General features: G+C 37.3%; 1 long non-coding RNA gene across 1 annotated transcript; it reads left to right on the top strand.

Moving 5' to 3' along the window:
* The first annotated feature begins 16,078 nt into the window (after positions 1 to 16,078).
* On the top strand, positions 16,079 to 18,149 carry LOC136316936 (uncharacterized). The gene is made up of 2 exons (XR_010727821.1): positions 16,079 to 16,495; positions 16,904 to 18,149. It is a non-coding gene; the product is annotated as an uncharacterized lncRNA (long non-coding RNA).
* Positions 18,150 to 18,399: the final 250 nt, after the last annotated feature.

The raw sequence follows: 18,399 nt of genomic DNA, 5'->3' as shown, positions 1-18,399 counted from the left end.
AGCACCTACTCTTTGTTGTTTTGTTGATGGGCGCCATTCTGACTGGTGTGAGGTGATATCTCATTGTGGTTTTAATTTGCATTTCTATAATGATTAGCGATGTTGAGCACTTTTTCATCTGTCTATTGGCCAACTCTATGTCCTCTTTGGAGAAGAGTATATTCACTTCTTTTGCCCATTTTTTTATTAGACTGTTTATTGTCTTGGTGTTTAGTTTTACAAGTTCTTTATAAATTTTGGTTATTAAATACTTATCAGATATATTGTTGAATATGATCTCCCATTGTGTGGTATGCCCTTTTATTTTGTTTATATTGTTTTTGCTGTGCAAAAGCTTTTTAAGTTTGATGTAGTTCTATTTGTTTATCCTGTCCTTTATTTCTCTTCATGGGAGATACATCAGCAAATATATTGCTGTGAATGATGTTGGAGAGCTTATTGCCTATGTCTTCCTCTAGGATGCTTATGGTTTCACAGCTTACATTTAAGTCTTTTATCCACTTTGAGTTTATTATTGTGAATGGTGTTAGTTGGTGGTCTAGTTTCATTTTTTTTTTTCAGGTAGCTGTCCAATTTTACCAACACCAGTTATTAAAGAGACTGTCTTTACTCCATTGTATGCTATAACCACCCTTGTCAAATATCAATTGTTCCTAAAGGTGTGGGTTTATTTCTGGGTTCTCTGTTCTGTTCCATTGATAAATAGCCTGTTCTTAATGCCAGTACCAAGTTGTTTTGAGAACTATGGCCTTGTAGTATAACTTGATGTCCGGAAGTGTGATACCACCCACTTTATTCTTCTTTTTCAAGATTGCTGAGGCTATTCATGTTCTTTTTTGGTTCCATATGAATTTTTGAAATATTTTTTTCTATATCTTTGAAAAGTATGTCCTTGGCATTTTAATAAGAATTGCATTGAATTTATAAATTGCTTTGAGTAATATGGACATTTTACTGATGTTTATTCTTCCTAGCTATAAACATGGTTATGCTTCCACTTGTTTGTATCTTCCTTGATTTCTTTTATCAATGTTTTATAATTTTTCGAGTACAAGTCTTTAACCTCCTTGGTTAAATTTACTCCTAGGTATTTTATTTTTTGTTGTTGTTGCAATACTAAAGTGGATTGTTTTCTTAATTTCTTTTTCAGACAGATCATTGTTGGTGTATAAAAATGCCTCTGATTTCTGAGTACTAATTTTATATCCTGACACCTTGCTGAATTCCTTTATCAGGTCCAGTAGTTTTTGACTGCGACTTTAGGGTTCTCTATATACAGTATCATATTGTCAGCAAATAATAATAGTTTTCCTTCTTCTTTTCCATTTTGGATGCCTTTTATTTCTTTTTCTTCTCTGATTGCTGTGGATAGAGCTTCCAGAACTATATATATTAAATAAGAGTGGTGAAAGGGGGCATCCCTGCCCTGTTCCTGATCTAAACGGGATTGCTTTTAACTTTTGCCCATTGAGAATGATGTTGGCTGTGGGCCTGTCATAGATGGCCTTTATAATGCTGAGGTATGTTCCGTGTATTCCCACTTTGCTGAGAGTTTTGATAATAAATGGGTGCTGGATTTTATCGTATACTTTTTCTGCATCTATTGATATTATCATATGGTTTTTGTCCTTCTTTTTGTTTATGTGATGAATCACATTGATTGATTTGTGAATATTGTACCAGCCTTGCCTCCTCAAAATAAATCCTACTTGATAATGATGTATGATTTTTTTCATGTATTGCTGGATCTGGTTTGCTAATATTTTGTTGAGAATTTTAGCATCTAAATTCATCAGGGATCATGGCCTATAGTTTTCTTTCTTTGTGTTGTCTTTGCCTGGTTTAGGAATCAGAATTTTGCTCACCCCATAAAAGGAGTTTGGAAGATTTCCCTCCTCCTGAAGTTTTTGAAATAGCTTGAGAATGATAGGAGTTAATTCTTCTTTGAATGTTTGGTAAAATTCACCTGTGAAGCCATCTGGTCCAGGGCTTTGGTTTGTTGACAGTTTTTTTTGATAATTGTTTTGATCTCATTTGTTGTAATCGGTTTATTTAGGTTTCCTGATTCTTCGGACTGATTTTTGAAAGATTATATTTTTAAAGGAATCTGTCCATTTCACCTAGGTTGTCTATTTTTTGGCATGCAATTCTTCGTAGTATTTTCTTACAGTCCTTTGTATTTCTGCTGTATTCATTGTTACTTCTCCACTCTCATTTCTAATTTGATTAATTTGAATCCTTTTTTTTTTTTTTATTTTTTGATGAGTCTGGCTAAGGGTTCACCAATATTGTTTACTTTTTCAAAGAACCAGCTCTTGGTTTCATTGATCCTCTGTATTGTTTTTTTTTAGTCTCCATGTCATTTATTTCCACACTGATCTTTATTATTTCCTTTCTTCCACTTCCTTTGGTATTACTTGCTGTTATTTTTCTAGTTCTTTTTCTTGGAGGATTAAGTTGTTTGCACATTTTCTAGATTCTATTATCTTATTTTTATTAATTTTAATGCAGTGACATTGATAAATCACAGTACATATGTTCCAAGAAAACATCTCCAGATTATTTTGATATTTGATTATGTTGCATACCAAAGTCTAATTGTATTCCGTCACCTTCTATCTGGTTTCCTTTGTGCCTCTCCCTACCCCCCAACCCCTCTCTCTCCTTGCTCGCCCCCTCCTCACTCCCCACCCCACCAACTGTTACCATCACATTCTTGTCAATGTCTCTGAGTCTCATTTTTATGTCCCATCTAAATATGGGATCATATAGTTCTTAGTTTTTGATGATTTACTTATTTCACTCTGTATAATGTTATCAAGGTCCATCCATGTTATTGTAAATGATCCGATGGTATAATTTCTTATGGCTGAGTAGTACTCCATAGTATATATGTACCAAAGCTTTTTAATCCACTCGTCCTATGAGGGACACTTGAGCTGTTTCTAGATCATCGCTATTGTGAAAAATGCTGCCATAAACATGGGGGTGCATTTCTCCTTCTGGAACATTTGTATGGTATCCCTGGGGTATATTCCTAAAAGTGGGCTAGCTGGGTTAAAAGGCAGTTCAATTTTTAATTTGTTGAGGAATCTCCATACTGTTTTCCACAGAAGCTGTACCAGTCTGCATTTTCACCAGCAGTGCAGAAGGGTTCCCTTTACTCCACATCCTCGCCAGCACTTATTCTAGTATGAGGTGATATCTCATTGTGTTTTTAATTTGCATTTCTCTAATGATTAGTGATGTTGAGCATTTTTTCATTTGCCTATTGGCCATCTGTATGTCCTCCTTGGAGAAGTGTCTATTCATTTCTTTTACCCATTTTTCTATTGGAATGCTTGTCTTTCTGGTGTTGAGATTTACAAGTTCTTTATAAATTTTGGTTATTAACCCCTTAACAGACATACTGTCAAATATGTTCTCCCATTGTGTAGTTTGTCTTTTTATTCTGTTCTTACTGTCTTTGGCTGTGCAAAAGCTTTTTAGTTTAATATAGTCCCATTTGTTTATCCTGTCTTTTATTTCACTTGCCCATGGAGATAAATCAGCAAATATATCACTGCGAAAGATGTCGGAGAGCTTACTGCCTATGGTTTCTTCTAAGATGCTTATGGTTTCACGACTTACATTTAAGTATTTTATTCATTTTTGAATTTATTTTTGTGAATGGTGTAAGCTGGTGGTCTAGTTTCATTTTTTTGCAAGTAGCTGTCCAATTTTTCCAACACCAGTTATTAAAGAGGCTCTCTTTACTCCATTGTATGCCCTTACCTCCTTTGTCAAATAGAGCTGTGGGTTTATTTCTGGGTTCTCTGTTCTGTTCCACTGATGTATAGGCCTGTTCTTATGCTAGCACCACACTGTTTTGAGTACAAAGGCCTTGTAGTATAACTTGATATCAGGAAGTGTGATACCTCCCAATTTATTCTTTTTTTTTTTTTTTTAGAATTGCTGAGGCTATTCATGTTCTCTTTTGGTTCCATATAAATTTTTGGAATATGTGATTTATATATATTTTTTCTTTTTGTATTTTTCTGAAGTTGGAAACGGGGAGGCAGTCAGACAGACTCCCGCATGAACCTGATCGAGATTCACTCGGCATGCCCACCAGGGGGCGATGCTCTGCCCATCTGGGGCGTTGCTCTGTTGCACCCAGAGCCATTCTAGCACCTGAGGCAGAGGCCACAGAGCCATCCCCAACGCCGGAGCCAACCTTGCTCCAATAGAGCCTTGGCTGCAGGAGGGGAAGAGAGAGACAGAGAGGAAGGAGATAGGGAGGGGTGGAGAAGCAGATGGGTGCCTCCCCTGTGTGTGCCCTGACTGGAAATCGAACCCAGGACTCCTGCACGCCAGGCCGACACTCTACCACTGAGCAAACCAGCCAGGGCCTGTGATTTATATTTTTCAAGTATGTCATTGGTAGTTTAATTGGTATTGCATGGAATTTATAAATTGCTTTGGGTAATATAGACATTTTAATGATGTTTATTCTTCCTAACCATGAGCATGGTATATGCTTTCACTTCTTTGTATCTTCCTTGATTTCTTTTGTCAATCTTTTTTTAATATTCCGAGTACAATTCTTTAGTCTCCTTGGTTAAATGTACTCCAAGGTACTTTACTTTTTTTGGTTGTAATAATGAAGGGGATTGTTTCCTTAATTTGTCTTTTGACTGTTCATTGCTTGTGTATTAAAATGCCTCTTATTTCTGAGTATTAATTTTATATTCTGCCACTTCACTGAATTTATTTATCAAGTCCAGGAGTTGTTTGACTGAGACTTTAGGGGTTTTTATATACAATATCATATCATCTGCAAATAATGATAGTTTTACCTCTTCTTTTCCAGCTTGAATGCCTTTTATTTCTTCTTCTTGTCTGATTGCTGTTCTTCATAGTATTTTCTTACAATATTTTGTATTTCTGTTCTGTCAGTTGTTATTTCTCCACTCTCATTTCTAATTTTATTTATTTGAGTCCTCTCTTTTTTTTCTTGGTGACTCTAGTTAAAGGTTCATCAATCTTGTTTACCTTTTCAAAGAAACAGCTCCTAGTTTCATTGATCCTCTGTATTATTTCTTTAGCCTCTATGTCATTTATTTCTGCTCTGATCTTTGTTATTTCCTTCCTTCTACTACATTTGGGCTTTACTTGCTGTTCTTTTTCTAATTCTTTTAGATGCAGGGTTAAGTTGTTTATTTGAGCTTTTTCTAGCTTCTTAAAGTGTGCCTGTAGTGCTATGTACTTCCCTCTCAGTACTGCTTTTGGTGTGTCCCATAAATTTTGAGTTGTTGTATGTTCATTATCATTCGTTTCTAGGTATTTTTTAATTTCTTCTTTGATCTCATTCTTAATCCATTCGTTATTTAACAACCTACTATTTAGTTTCCATGTGTTTGAGAATTTTTGAGCTTTTCTGTTGTTGTTGATTTCTAGTTTCATGCCATTGTGATTGGAGAAAAGTGCTTTATATGATTTCAATCTTCTTAAATTTGTTGAGAGCACTTTTGTGCCCTAACATGTGGTCTATCCTAGAGAATGTACCATGAACACTTGAAAAGAATGAATATTCTGCTGCTTTATCGTGAAAGGTTCTGAAGATATCTATTAAATTGAGTTGATCTAGTGTGTCCTTTAAGTCTGCTGTTTCTTTGTTAATTTTATTTCTTGAGGAAATATCTAGTGATGTTAGTGGGGTATTCAAATCCCCTGCTATTGTATTTTTGTTGATCTTGCCCTTTATATCCATCAAAGTCTGCTTTATATATTTAGGTGCTCCTGTATTAGGTGTGTAGATATTTATAATAGTTATATCTTCCTGTTGAATGCTTCCTTTATCATTTTGTAGTGGCCTTCTTTATTTCTTATTATAATCTTTGTTTTAAAGTCTATTTTGTCTGATATAAGTATTGCTACCACAGCTTTTTTTATTTCTATTTGCATGAAATGTTTTTTTCATCCATTTATCTTCAATCTATGTGTATCTTTTGTTGTAAGATGTGTCTCTTGCAGACAGCATATGTACAGGTCCTTTTTTCTTATCCATGCAGCTACCCTATATCATTTGATTTGATCATTTAATCTATTTACATTTAAGGTTATTATTGATATGTAGTTGTTTATTGCCATTTTATACTTTAAAACTGTATTCCTCTTTTGCTATATTCTTTTCCCACTTTGATCTGTTTACAACAGGCCCCTTAAATTTCCTGCAGCATTGGTTTGGTTGTAATGAATTTGAGTTTTGTTTTTTTGTTTTTTTGTCTGGGAAGCTTTTTATTTCTCCTTCAATTTTAAATGATAGCCTTGCTGGATAAAGTAGTCTTGGTTGTAGGTTCTTGTTCTGCATTATTATGAATATTTCTTGCCATTCCCTTCTGGCCTCAAGTGTTTCTGTTGAGAAGTCTGATGTCTTCCTTATGGGGGCTCCTTTGTAGGTGATAGCCTTTTTTTCTCTAGTAGCTTTTAGTATTTTCTCTTTATCACTTAGCTTTGGTATTTTAATTATGATCTGTCTTGGTGTAGGTTTCTTTGGGTTTCTCTTTAATGGAGTTCTCTGTGCTTCTTGAACTTGTGAGAGTTTCTTGTGCATTAATTTAGGGAAGTTTTCGCTATGATATGTTTGAACAAAATCTCTATCCCTTGTTGTTTCTTTTCTTCTTCAAGAACCTCTATGATGCGGATGTTATTTCTCTTTATGTTGTTACAGAGGTCTCTAGGAGTTTCCGCAGACTTTTTGAGTCTCGTTTCTTTTTTCTTCTCTGCTTTCTTGCCTTCATTCCAGTTGTCCTCCAACTTGCTGATTCGGTCCTCAGCTCTATCCATCCTGTTTTTAATTTTTTCCAGTGTGGTCTTCATTTCTGATACTGTATTTGTCATCTCTGACTGATTCTTTTTTAATATTTCAATATCCTTTTTTATACTTGCTATTTCTTTATTTAGGTGTTCATAATGACCATCTATTGTTGTTCTAAGATCCCTAAGCATCCTTAAAATCATTATTTTGAACTCCGCATCTAAAAGTTTGGTTATTTTCATATCTCTCAGTTCATTTCCTGGATGTTTCTCTTGTGATTTCATTTGGATTGCACTTCTCTGTCTTCTTATTGTGTCTATGTGTTTGGGTGTTTTGTTTGTAGAGCTGGTTGAGTCAAGGCTTGGTGTTGTGTTATTTCTAGGTCTTCTTGGCTTGGAATCAGCTATTATTTGTAATCCACTTTCGGATTTGAGCCACATTGAAGTCTTGATTTTTTTGTTTTCTTAACAGGTGATTGTCTTGTTTGCTGATCTCAACAGTGGGCTTATTTGAAAGTGTATCCAGGAATGCCGTTGGTGTAACCTCAGACTCTGAATTCCCCTTCTGCTAGTTAATCTCTGGGGGCGGGTTGCTTTCTCAGCTTCAGTAGGAGGAGCTGTATCTCAGATCTCCATGGAGACCTGAGTTACTGCCCCTCCTCCCCACTTCTTGTTTTCAGCTGTGCTTTGTTGTGCTGATTGGAGCTGGAGAGATGTCTGGAGATCTGTGCCCTGGAAGCACTTTGACTTTTTTGTGTGTGGGGAAAAATCAGCCCCTCCCTCAGCTATGGCCACCTCCAGCACTGAATGAGTCAGCTTTTCAGGTCATCCCCTGCATTCCTCTGCCCCTCACCATCTGTCTTTCTCTCTCCTCTTTCTTTTTGGAAGACAAGCCGACCCTTTCAACACACCTCATTCCTTGGTTGCCAGGCAAGTGGCTGTGAGCAGTATTTACTGCTCTTTTTCTTGGAGTGAGATCCCTTCTGGGCTCTAAGCCTCACCACCACCACCCCCCTGTGTTTGTAAGCAGGGGAGATTCAGGTGCTGCCTACCAGGTGTGTTGTGGTGTCTTTTTTGCTCCTTAGTTTTTGAGAGTTGTTCTTGTAGTCCAGATTTTGTTTTTCATGCTAATTGTTCCTAACTTAGATTGTAATCCAGTTTGGTGGTGTGAGCTGGGAGTCTGTGCATCTGCCTACTCCTCTGTTATCTTCCAATCCTTTTTTCTACCTTCTTAAGGTATGCCTATAATACTATAAACTTTCATCTCAGGACTGCTTTTGCTGTGTCCCACAGATTTTGAGTTGTTGTATGCTCATTTTCATTTGTTTCAAAGAAATTTTTATTTCTTACTTGATCTCATTGTTGACCCATTTGTTGTTTAATAACATGTGTTCGAGTGTTTTTCAGTTTTTCTATTGTAGTTGATTTCTAGTTTCATGCCATTGAGGTCAGAGAAGATGCTTGATATAGTTTCAATCTTCTTAAATTTGTTGAGACTCATTTTATGCCCTAATATGAGGTCTATCCTAGAGAATGTACCATGTGCAATTGAAAAGAATGTATATTCTGCTGCTTTAGGGTGAGAGGTTCTGAAGATATCTATTAAATCCAGTTGATCTAGTGCAGAAGTCGGAAACCTATGGCTCACAAGCCAGATGTGGCTCTTTTGATGACTGCATCTGGCTCGCAGACAAATCTTTAATTAAAAAAGTAATAACTTTAAAATGATAAAACATTCTCATATATTACAATCTATTCATTTCCTACCACTCATGTTCATGGTTGCAGGCAGCCAATTACAGCTGTCCTCCAGGACAACACCAAATTTTTATTGGATAATGGGTAATGTACATGGGTCATTGTATGGCTCTCATAGAATTACATTTTAAAATATGTGGCATTCATGGCTCTCTCAGCCAAAAAGTTTCCCAAGCCCTGATCTAGTGTGTCCCTTAATTCTGCTGTTTCTTTGTTAATTTTCTTTCTTGAGGATCTACCCATTGGTGTTACTGGGTATTGAAATCCCCTACTATTATAGTATTGCTGTTGTTCTCTCCCTTTATGTCCATCAAAATCTGCTTTATATATTTAGGTGCTCCTATGTTAGGTTCAGAGATATTTATAATGGTTATATCTTCCTGTTGGTTTGTTTCCTTTATCATTATGTAATGACCTTCTTTATCTCTTACTATAGCCTTTGTTTTAAAGTCCATTTTGTCTGATATAAGTATTGCTACCCTAGCTTTCCTTTCATTTCCATTTGCATGAAATATTTTTTTTTCCATCCTTTTACTTTTAGTCTATGTGTATCTTTTGTTTTGCGGTGGGTCTTCTGTAGACAGCATATATATAGGTCCTGTTTTCTTATCTATTCAGCTACCCTATGTCTTTTGATTGGAGCATTTAATCAATTTACATTTAGGGCTATCTTTATTATATGCGGCTTAAGTGTCTGTTTGTCGCCAATAGCTTATTGGTTGCTTGCGTAACTGTACTAGCCAATGGGGTGAAGTTGCCATGGCTGAACACAAATTGAGCGGGTCAGGGGGAAGGTGAACATTTGTTTACATTGGCAATCATCTGTTTTACATAAAAACTACGTCTTAACGTAATTTCTTTTAAGAATGCCTCCTAGAAAATACAGCACTGAAGAGGAGAGAAAAGGAGCTAAAGCTGCACAAAAACGGCTTTCTCGACAAAAAGAAACCACTGAGCAGAGAAAGAGAAGGCTTGCTTCAGTCACAGAGCAAATGCATCTTTCTCGGCAAAATGAGACTGATGAGCATAGAGAAACAAGGCTTGCCTCAGATGCAAGACAAAAAAGCCTGTCTCAACAAAATGAGTCCCTTGAACAAAGGCAGGAGAGAAATGCAAAAAAAACGACAGAGTAATGCTGACCGAAATGCAAAAAGGATTAAAACAGTTTCAAATGGAGAAACTTTAATTTTTGAGCATTCCTCTGGTGACATGAATATTAAATGTGAACACTGTCAGTCCTTAAACTTCAAATTAGAAACTAATTGATTTGACCGTGGCAAGAAAGGATTTTCTCAATGTTGCAAGTACGGAAACATTGTAGTTCCACTAATTGAGAATTATCCACCACTCTTGAATAAATTATTGACTAATCAGCATCCAAATAGCAAACAGTACATGGATAGCATTCGATCCATTAATAGTTTGTTTGTTTTTGTGCCCATGGGAAACAAACCAATTGACTTGCCTGGACTAGGACTTTATTGCTTTCGACTTCATGGTCAAGTTTACCATCAAACTGGAACTTTGCATCCTTCTGACGGGAAAAGAAAGTTTGCTCAATTATATATACTTGATCCCTCAGACGCCAGTTCGGCACGTTTAGAATGGAATAAAAGAGTTCCTGAGACCTTACTTAATGAAATGGGGGAATTATTTCAAGACATTAACCCATTTGCTACTGCATATAAAATGATGCACGAAGTTGAAAAAAAAGTTGGCCTCTAATGCTATAGCAAGCAATGAGCCAGCAATCAGCATTGCCATGGCCATTGTCTGTGATCGTAATTTAGATCAAAGGTGGTATAATGTCCAGCAAGCCAACGAAGTGGCTGTCATATTTAAAACACTGATGGAGAGCCACCACATGAGCGAGATTTAATAATTTACCCAAAGGCTCAACCTGGACAAACTGAATTAAAGCAAATCAGCCGCCTGCCCTGGGTAATTCAGTTTGAATTAGCAGACACCTTTGCACAAATCATTTTAATTACAATTTATAATATCTAGAACAGCGGTCATTTTGTATGACCGCCGGGCGTTCTAGTTATTGATATGTAGTTGTTTATTGCCATTTTTTCTTTAAATATATATTCCTCCTTTTATATATATATATATATATATATATATATATATATATATATATATATATATATATATATATATATATCTCCCACTTTGTTCTATCTACCGCAGGCCCATTAACATTTCTTGCAGCATTGGTTTGGTTGTGATGAATTTCTTGAGTTTGGTTTTTTGGGGGTTGTTTTTTTTTTTTGTCAGGGAAGCGTTTTATTTCTCCTTCAATTTTAAACTATAGTCTTGCTGGACAAAAAATTCTTGGGTGTAGGTTTTTTCCTGCATTCCTTTGAATATTGCTTGTCAACCACTTCTGGTCTCAAGTGTTTCTGTTGAGAAGTCGTTTGTCATGTTGAGAAGCCGTGTTCCTTTGTAGGTGATTGAGTGTTTTTCTCTTACACCTTTTTATATTTTTTCTTTATCTCTTAGCTTTGGTATTTTGATTATGATGTGTCTTGGTGTGGGGTCTCTTTGGGTTCTTTTTTAATGGGGTTCTCTCTGCTTCTTAAACTTGTGTGACTCCATCAATTTAGGGAAATTTTTATCTATAATTTCTTCAAAGAGTTTCCCTAGTCCTTGTTTTTTCTCTTCTCTTTTAGGAACCCCTATTATGTGTATATTCTTTTTCTTCATGCTCTACAGAGCTCTCTTAGGGTTTACTCAGACTTTTTGATCCTCTTCTCTTTGTGCTTTTCTGCATTTGTGTTTTCACATATCTTGTCCTCTGAGTCTCTGATTCGATCCTCTGCTTCATCCAGCCTGCTTTTAATTCCTTCTAGTGTAGTCTTCATTTCTTAGATAGAGTTTTTCATTTCTATCTGGTTCTTCTTTATATTTTCCGTGTCCTTTGTGATGCTTACAATTTCTTTACTGAGGTGTTCATTAAGTCCATCCATTGTGGTTTTGAGATCCTTAAGCATCCTAACAATCATTATTTTATACTCTGCATCTGGCAATTTGATTACTTCCAATTCTTCCAGGACATTTTCTGAGGACTTATCTTGTTGAAGCATATGACTTATTCTTCTGTGCCTACCCATTATTCTCTGTATGACTTATAGGCTTCTTTCAGTTGTGATTGCCTTACCTATATAGTAGAGCTGCTTCGAAGTCATAATTTTTTTTAATTCTCAGTTTTCTTAACTTGGTGGTAATCTTGTTTACTGATCTCAGCAAGGGGCTTATTTGAAACACTATCCAGGAATGTGGTGCGTGTAACCTGAGACTCTGAAGTCTTGATCTGCCAGCTTCTCTCTGGGGGCAGGGTGCTTTTTCCCCTTCAGTAGGAGGAATTGTATCTCAGATCATTATGGAGATCTGAGTTACTGCCCCTCCTCCCCACTTCCTGTTTTCAGCTGTGTCTTGTTGTGCTGATTGGAGCTGGAGAGCTTTCTGGAGGTGGGTAACCTGGAAACATTTTAGGCTTGTGCTGTGTGGAGGGATCAACCCCTCCCCCAGCTATGGCCACCTCTGCTCTGGATGAGTCATTTTCTCAAGTCATCCCATGCATTCCTCTGCACATCACCATCTGTCTCTCTCTCCATACTTTCCTTTTGGAAGACAAGTCAGCCATCTCAACCACCTTGTTCCCAGGTCCCCAGGCAAGTGGCTGTGAATGATATTTTCTGCTCTTCTCCTTGTAATGAGAGCCCTTCTGGGTCTCAGCCTCACTCCCCTCTCCTGGAAGCAGAGCTGCTCCCACCATGCCCCACACTCCCTACCAAGCTCAGTGGGTCTTCTTCTTTTCTCCTTGGTTTTTGAGACCTGTTCTTGTAGTCCAAAGTTGGTTTTTCATACTGATTATTCCTAAATTAATTTTTAATCCAGTTTGGTGGTGTGAGCTGGGAGTCTGTGCATCTGCCTACTCTGCTGCTATCTTGGTTGCTAATCTATACCCTTTATTTTTATATTGCTCTTTATGATGGAGCTCTCTCATTTTTCTAAATTCTTGAGTCTCTTCTTTCCTCCATATCATCTCTTGTTGTTGCCTGTCTTCAATATCACTGATTTTCTCTTCTATATGGTCTGTGTTTTAGCCAAACTTGCTCCTTAATTTTTTAATTACTGTATTGAATTTGTCATGTCTGTTTTTAAAGTTTCTGTCTCCTTCATGAGTTATTTATTTTGTTTTCTGAGCTCATTAAGTTGCCTGACAGTGTTTTCTTGCATCTTATTTGGTATTTTCAGAACTTCCATTTTGAATTCTCTGTTATTTAACCCCAAGGTTTCCCTGTGATTGAGATTGCTTTCTGGAGATTTTTCATTTTCTTTCAGAACTGTGTCTCAGTCTTGGGCATTCATGATATTCCTTCTTTTCTTCCTTGAGGGCATTTGATAGTGATATTGTTTAAAAAATCAAGCAAAAAAAATAAACAAATAATAAAAGAATAAAATTACAAAGACCAAAAACCAAGAAAACTATAATCAAAAACAAACACAGCAACAAGAACAAAAAAGAAAGGAAAACAGGCCCTGGCCAGTTGGCTCAGCAGTAGAGCGTCAGCCTGGTGTGCGGGGAACCTGGGTTTGATTCCCGGCCAGGGCACATAGGAGAAGCGCCCATTTGCTTCTCCACCCTCCCCCTCTCCTTCCTTTCTGTCTCTCTCTTCCCCTCCCGCAGCCAAGGCTCCATTGGAGCAAAGATGGCCCAGGCGCTGGGGATGGCTCCTTGGCCTCTGCCCCAGGCGCTAGAGTGGCTCTGGTCGCGGCAGAGCGATGCCCCGGAGGGGCAGAGCATTGCCCCCTGGTGGGCAGAGCGTCGCCCCTGGTGGGCATGCCGGGTGGATCCGGGTCGGGCGCATGCGGGAGTCTGACTGTCTCTCCCCGTTTCCAGCTTCAGAAAAATACAAAAAAAAAAAAAAAAAAAAAGGAAAACAAAAAGAAATTTTGAGAAGTTTTTCCATTTTTTTCCAGTAAGTGGTGCTGTTTTACAAGGTTTAGCCCTGTAAAATCCAAAGCTAAATTCTGCTGAGAACCTACTGGTGCAAAGTTGGGAATGGGGCTTCAGTCATGATGATGGGTGGAACTTGTGTGGGCTTTACTGCTTTATTAATGGCCATCTCAGGCCTCCAGTTGCTCTTCCTTTTAGTTAATTGTATGTTCAGAACTTTCAGGCAAGTCTGAAAACCCAGCTGGGATTCCTTTGTTCTGTTACAGCTGTTCAACTTGTTGAAATTTCAAGGGGAGAGATTAAGGGTATCTCACATGCCACCATTACTCTGACATTATCTATATTTAGTTTTGAGTTCTGCTTTTTTCTCTAATGCCAGAAGTAATTTCTCTTATATCAAAGCACTGTTGTTTATTTAATCAATTTACTGCTGTTCAACATTAATATTTCCTCCAATTTTTACTAGTATGAATAAGGCTGTCAATACTATTGAGCATCAGTGTTTTCCCTTATTTATAATAATTTTCTTAGGACAAAAATCCTAGAAGCAAAATTATTGGTTTGAATTCTTTTTATATTTTTCTTTTCTTTTTTTTATGTATTTTTCTGAACTGAGAAGTGGGGAGGCAGTCAAACAAGACTCTGACACATGCCCAATTGGGATCCATCCAGCATGCCCACCAGGAGGTGATGCTCAGCACCTCTGGGTCATTGCTCTGTTGTAGCCAGAGCCATTCTAGTACCTGTGCCATCCTCAGCGCCTGGGCCAACCTGCTCCAATGGAGCCTTGGCTGCGGAAGGGGAAGAGAGAGACATAGAGGAAGGAAAGGGGGAAAGGTGAAGAAGCAGATGAGCACTTTTCCTGTGTGCCCTGACTGGGAATCAAACCTGGGACTTCCACATGTTGGACCGACGCTCTACCACTGAGCAAACTGGCCAGGGCCTGGTTTGAATTTTTTTAAATCTTAATATATATGCCAATTGTTTTCCAAAAAGCTAATACTAATAATAGGTACCTGACTGTATACCTTATGCCAAAAATTATTTAAGATAGATTTCATTATGCCTAGTTTATGGATGAGAAACTAAGGCCCATTGATATTATTTGTCCAGAATCACAGCATTAGCAAATAGTAGAGCTATAATTCAAATTCAGAATTGCCTGATTTACCTGACCTGTGGTGGCACAGTGGATAAACTTTACCTGGAATGCTGAGATTGCTGGTTCAAAACCCTGGGCTTGCTTGGTCAAGGCTCATATGGGAGTTGATGCTTCCTGCCCTTCCCCCCTTCTCTCTCTAAAAATGAATAAATAAAATAAAATAAAAAACAATTAAAAAGAATGAATTGCCCAGTTTGAAAGCTCACATTATTTTCATGTGAATTTCAATATATAAATTATTTTGCATCATGAAATTATTATATATTTACTGGAGAAAATGTGGAAAATACAGGTAGAAAATACAGGAAATAATAATAAATTACCCATGATTCCACTACTACAACAATTTATTGCATTTCCTGAGGTTTTTGTTTAAAAACAATTATAACGTTGCATATATCATTTTTATCCTGCTTTTATTACTTAACACTTTTAATGCTGACCCTTGTTCTTTATTAAGATAATTTTATCAGTTGTGCATTATTATCAATGGCTATTAGCATGTATATATTTAAGTTGCTTATTTCACTTGCGAATTTCCTTTTTTATTTCCAGGACCCTCTATCTCCCATGAAGCTTACAGAGTTCAATGTTAGGAATCATTCTAATCTTCAAAATAAATCACCCTGGTGGATTGAAAGCTTCACAATATGAAGGCGTTTTATCAAATACTTGCTGTGCAGTTAGGTGTTTCAGGACTTGACAAGTCATTTAACTTACTGACTGAATTAATCAATCTGGTAGCAGTTAATCAGTCCAGTCTTTCTCTTGTTCTTTCTTCCTTCCTTTTTTCTCTCCCAATCTGTGAAATCCTAAATGCATATATATCTTCCTAGAGGCTCCCCTGGAAAGTTTGTCAATTATATGCATAGGGTCTTTGTGGTATTGAAGGGAATCAGAGTACAGACAACATTTGCTACTTTTATGCATGTGCATTTACAAGCATGCATATGTGTAGTATATTGACACAAAGTTCTGTGATATTATTGTCAAGTCAAGGTTTAAAAACTCTGAAGTTTTTATTCAACCATTTTTTTTTCTAAATAGCAATTCAAATATATGTTGAGCTGTGAACACCATCTCTATATTAGGCACCTGAAGTTCAAGAGCGAGAGATTCAACATCCTGTGATCAGGGTCTCTAAATTGGAAATTGAACAACAATGTAAATATGAACCTGTTCCTTGTCATAGGTGTGTGGTGTTCCTGAAAGCAACACAACTAATAGGGAAGATCAGATCAGAATATATTTCCAATTGATTCACTATAACAAGTAGTATTTTAAAGACTTTTAATGCCAGCATGTAGTAAAGTTCTCTAATTGTTTTCATTCTTTTCTCGGCTACATAGATTTATTTTAGCCTTTATAAGTTAAAAAAAACTTCTTTGAGCCTAGTTATGAGCCATCAATTTTGTTAAAGGCTTTAATTGTGACTTTCAGTTTTAATCACAATACTGTTCATCAGAATAAAATTTTACAGTTGAAAAAGGTCTAAGAATTAGTACTAAGGGTTAGTGTACAGAGTGATAATCTAACAGCAATAGACAATCTTTTCTTTTTCTTTTTCTTTTTCTTTTTAGTTTCAGTGGTAGCTCAGCCATTAAGATAGTTTACATCCATTTCCCTATTTATTTATAATTGTCCTTTCTCTTAGTCTTAGTGCTTGAATCAATGAATATAGACACTAATGCTGCTTCTTTATAATAATAACACTTAAGTATATTGATTATTTTATTGATAATTTTTATTTCTCAGTCCTCTAGTGCCCACCTACTGATAATAGAAGTCCCAACTCTTACAGAGATCAGTGAGTGTTATTAGAGACATTTTTTTTTCTTTTCATTTTTCTGAAGCTGGAAACAGGGAGAGACAGTCAGACAGACTCCCGCATGCGCCCCACCGGGATCCACCCGGCACGCCCACCAGGGGCGGTGCTCTGCCCCCCAGGGGGCGATGCTCTGCCCATCCTGGGCGTCGCCATATTGCGACCAGAGCCACTCTAGCGCCTGGGGCAGAGGCCACAGAGCCATCCCCAGCGCCCGGGCCATCTTTGCTCCAATGGAGCCTCGGCTGCGGGAGGGGAAGAGAGAGACAGAGAGGAAAGCGCGGCGGAGGGGTGGAGAAGCAAATGGGCGCTTCTCCTATGTGCCCTGGCCGGGAATCGAACCCGGGTCCTCCGCACGCTAGGCCGACGCTCTACCACTGAGCCAACCGGCCAGGGCTTATTAGAGACATTTTACAGAGATCAAGGAGTTAAGCTCCTAGAAGGATGTTAGGCTTACTAAATTATTTTACCTAAAATTTTATTGAATAGAAAGGTTGCCTGCCACAAATCAGTGTTCAGCTCCAGAGAAGCTGAAAAAGTGAGAAATCCAGCTATATAAAGCAACAAAGGACTTGTTTATTTGGATTCTCTAGATCACGTTGGTCAAGATAAGACTTTTATCATAAATTAAATGTATTGTGGCCAACATATCATTTGAAAGAATACTAGATATGACTAAATCTATTATGGCCAAGGACTGTTTCACAAACTCAGACACTACGAAGCAGCCTAGAAGACTCTATACTGGGTTTCACAATAAAATTGTATATGTTCAGTTGGGAAGAGTTTTCACCTTCCTCTCTCTCTCCAAGATACTCTCTTGTTTATATTTCTCTTGAAAGCTTCATTGGCCATCTACACGATTATATGATGAACACGACTTGCCTTCTATTCATATAGAAAAACTCCTTTGCCTAAAGATAATAATCTATTATCTTCTGCCAAAGGTTTAGACAGAGTATCTGCTAAGTATAATTCAAAACCAGAAAGGAATCAAGAAATTTTTTGAGGCATAGAGTAAATCAGCACTCATAAAAACCATGTCATGAAACTCAGGAAAGTTATATTGCAAAGTTGACAGACTTACACTGTCTTCCAAAGGCCAAATAAAAGTGTTTTATCTGGGGGCTCAGTGAAATAAAGGAACTTTATTCCTATCTTAGCACCTTGATCTCACTAGTTTATAGACTGATAATATCCATAGATAGTAATAACTATTGTACAGAAGCATTTCTCCAATTGGTTGACGATTGATAAGACAGAAAGGTTTGTCTGATGAGTCACATATCTTGATCTGGTTCCTTTGTCTACTTTTTTGGGGGGGCCCTGTTCAATAATCTCTGTGAGATCTCACTCCTTGATTTTTGGTACCCATCTTCCCCATTTGCAGAATGAAGATGGTCATTAGGATCCCACAACTCAAAGGTGCTATGTAATATTTAGTGCTCTTATATGTGTCATTGTAGGACTAGACGAGAAGTTTCACCTTAACAACATTTCTGAGTAAGCCCGTGTTCTCGATTCTTCTCTGTTCTCATTGCTGCTTTGTTCTTTCAGAACTTAAGAGTACTTGATCCCTTAACCAACAGTGTGTTTGGAAGGAGAATAGAAATGATTTTCCCATGGTATAGCTGTAAAAATGAAGGGCAAAATAAATGAAGGACCTTCCAAATGCACATAGCTATCTGGAGAAAAGCTCATCATTCCCATGTCCAGTGCACTGTTAGAGTGACTTGGCTTCTCAGTACTGTCATTACCAGGGAGCAGCTTAGAATATTGAGAACAATTAGAATAAGATCACATTTCAGAAGAGTCCCATTATTTGAAAGTATGCGTTTTATACAGCTCTTATTTTCTATATAATAGAAATATAATATGTGCCTCTTTACC

Source organism: Saccopteryx bilineata, chromosome X (assembly GCF_036850765.1).
Source record: "Saccopteryx bilineata isolate mSacBil1 chromosome X, mSacBil1_pri_phased_curated, whole genome shotgun sequence".
NCBI classification, from domain to species: domain Eukaryota; kingdom Metazoa; phylum Chordata; class Mammalia; order Chiroptera; family Emballonuridae; genus Saccopteryx; species Saccopteryx bilineata.
The sequence above is the reverse complement of the archived record's forward strand: the minus strand, read 5'-3'. Positions and strand labels throughout refer to the sequence as shown.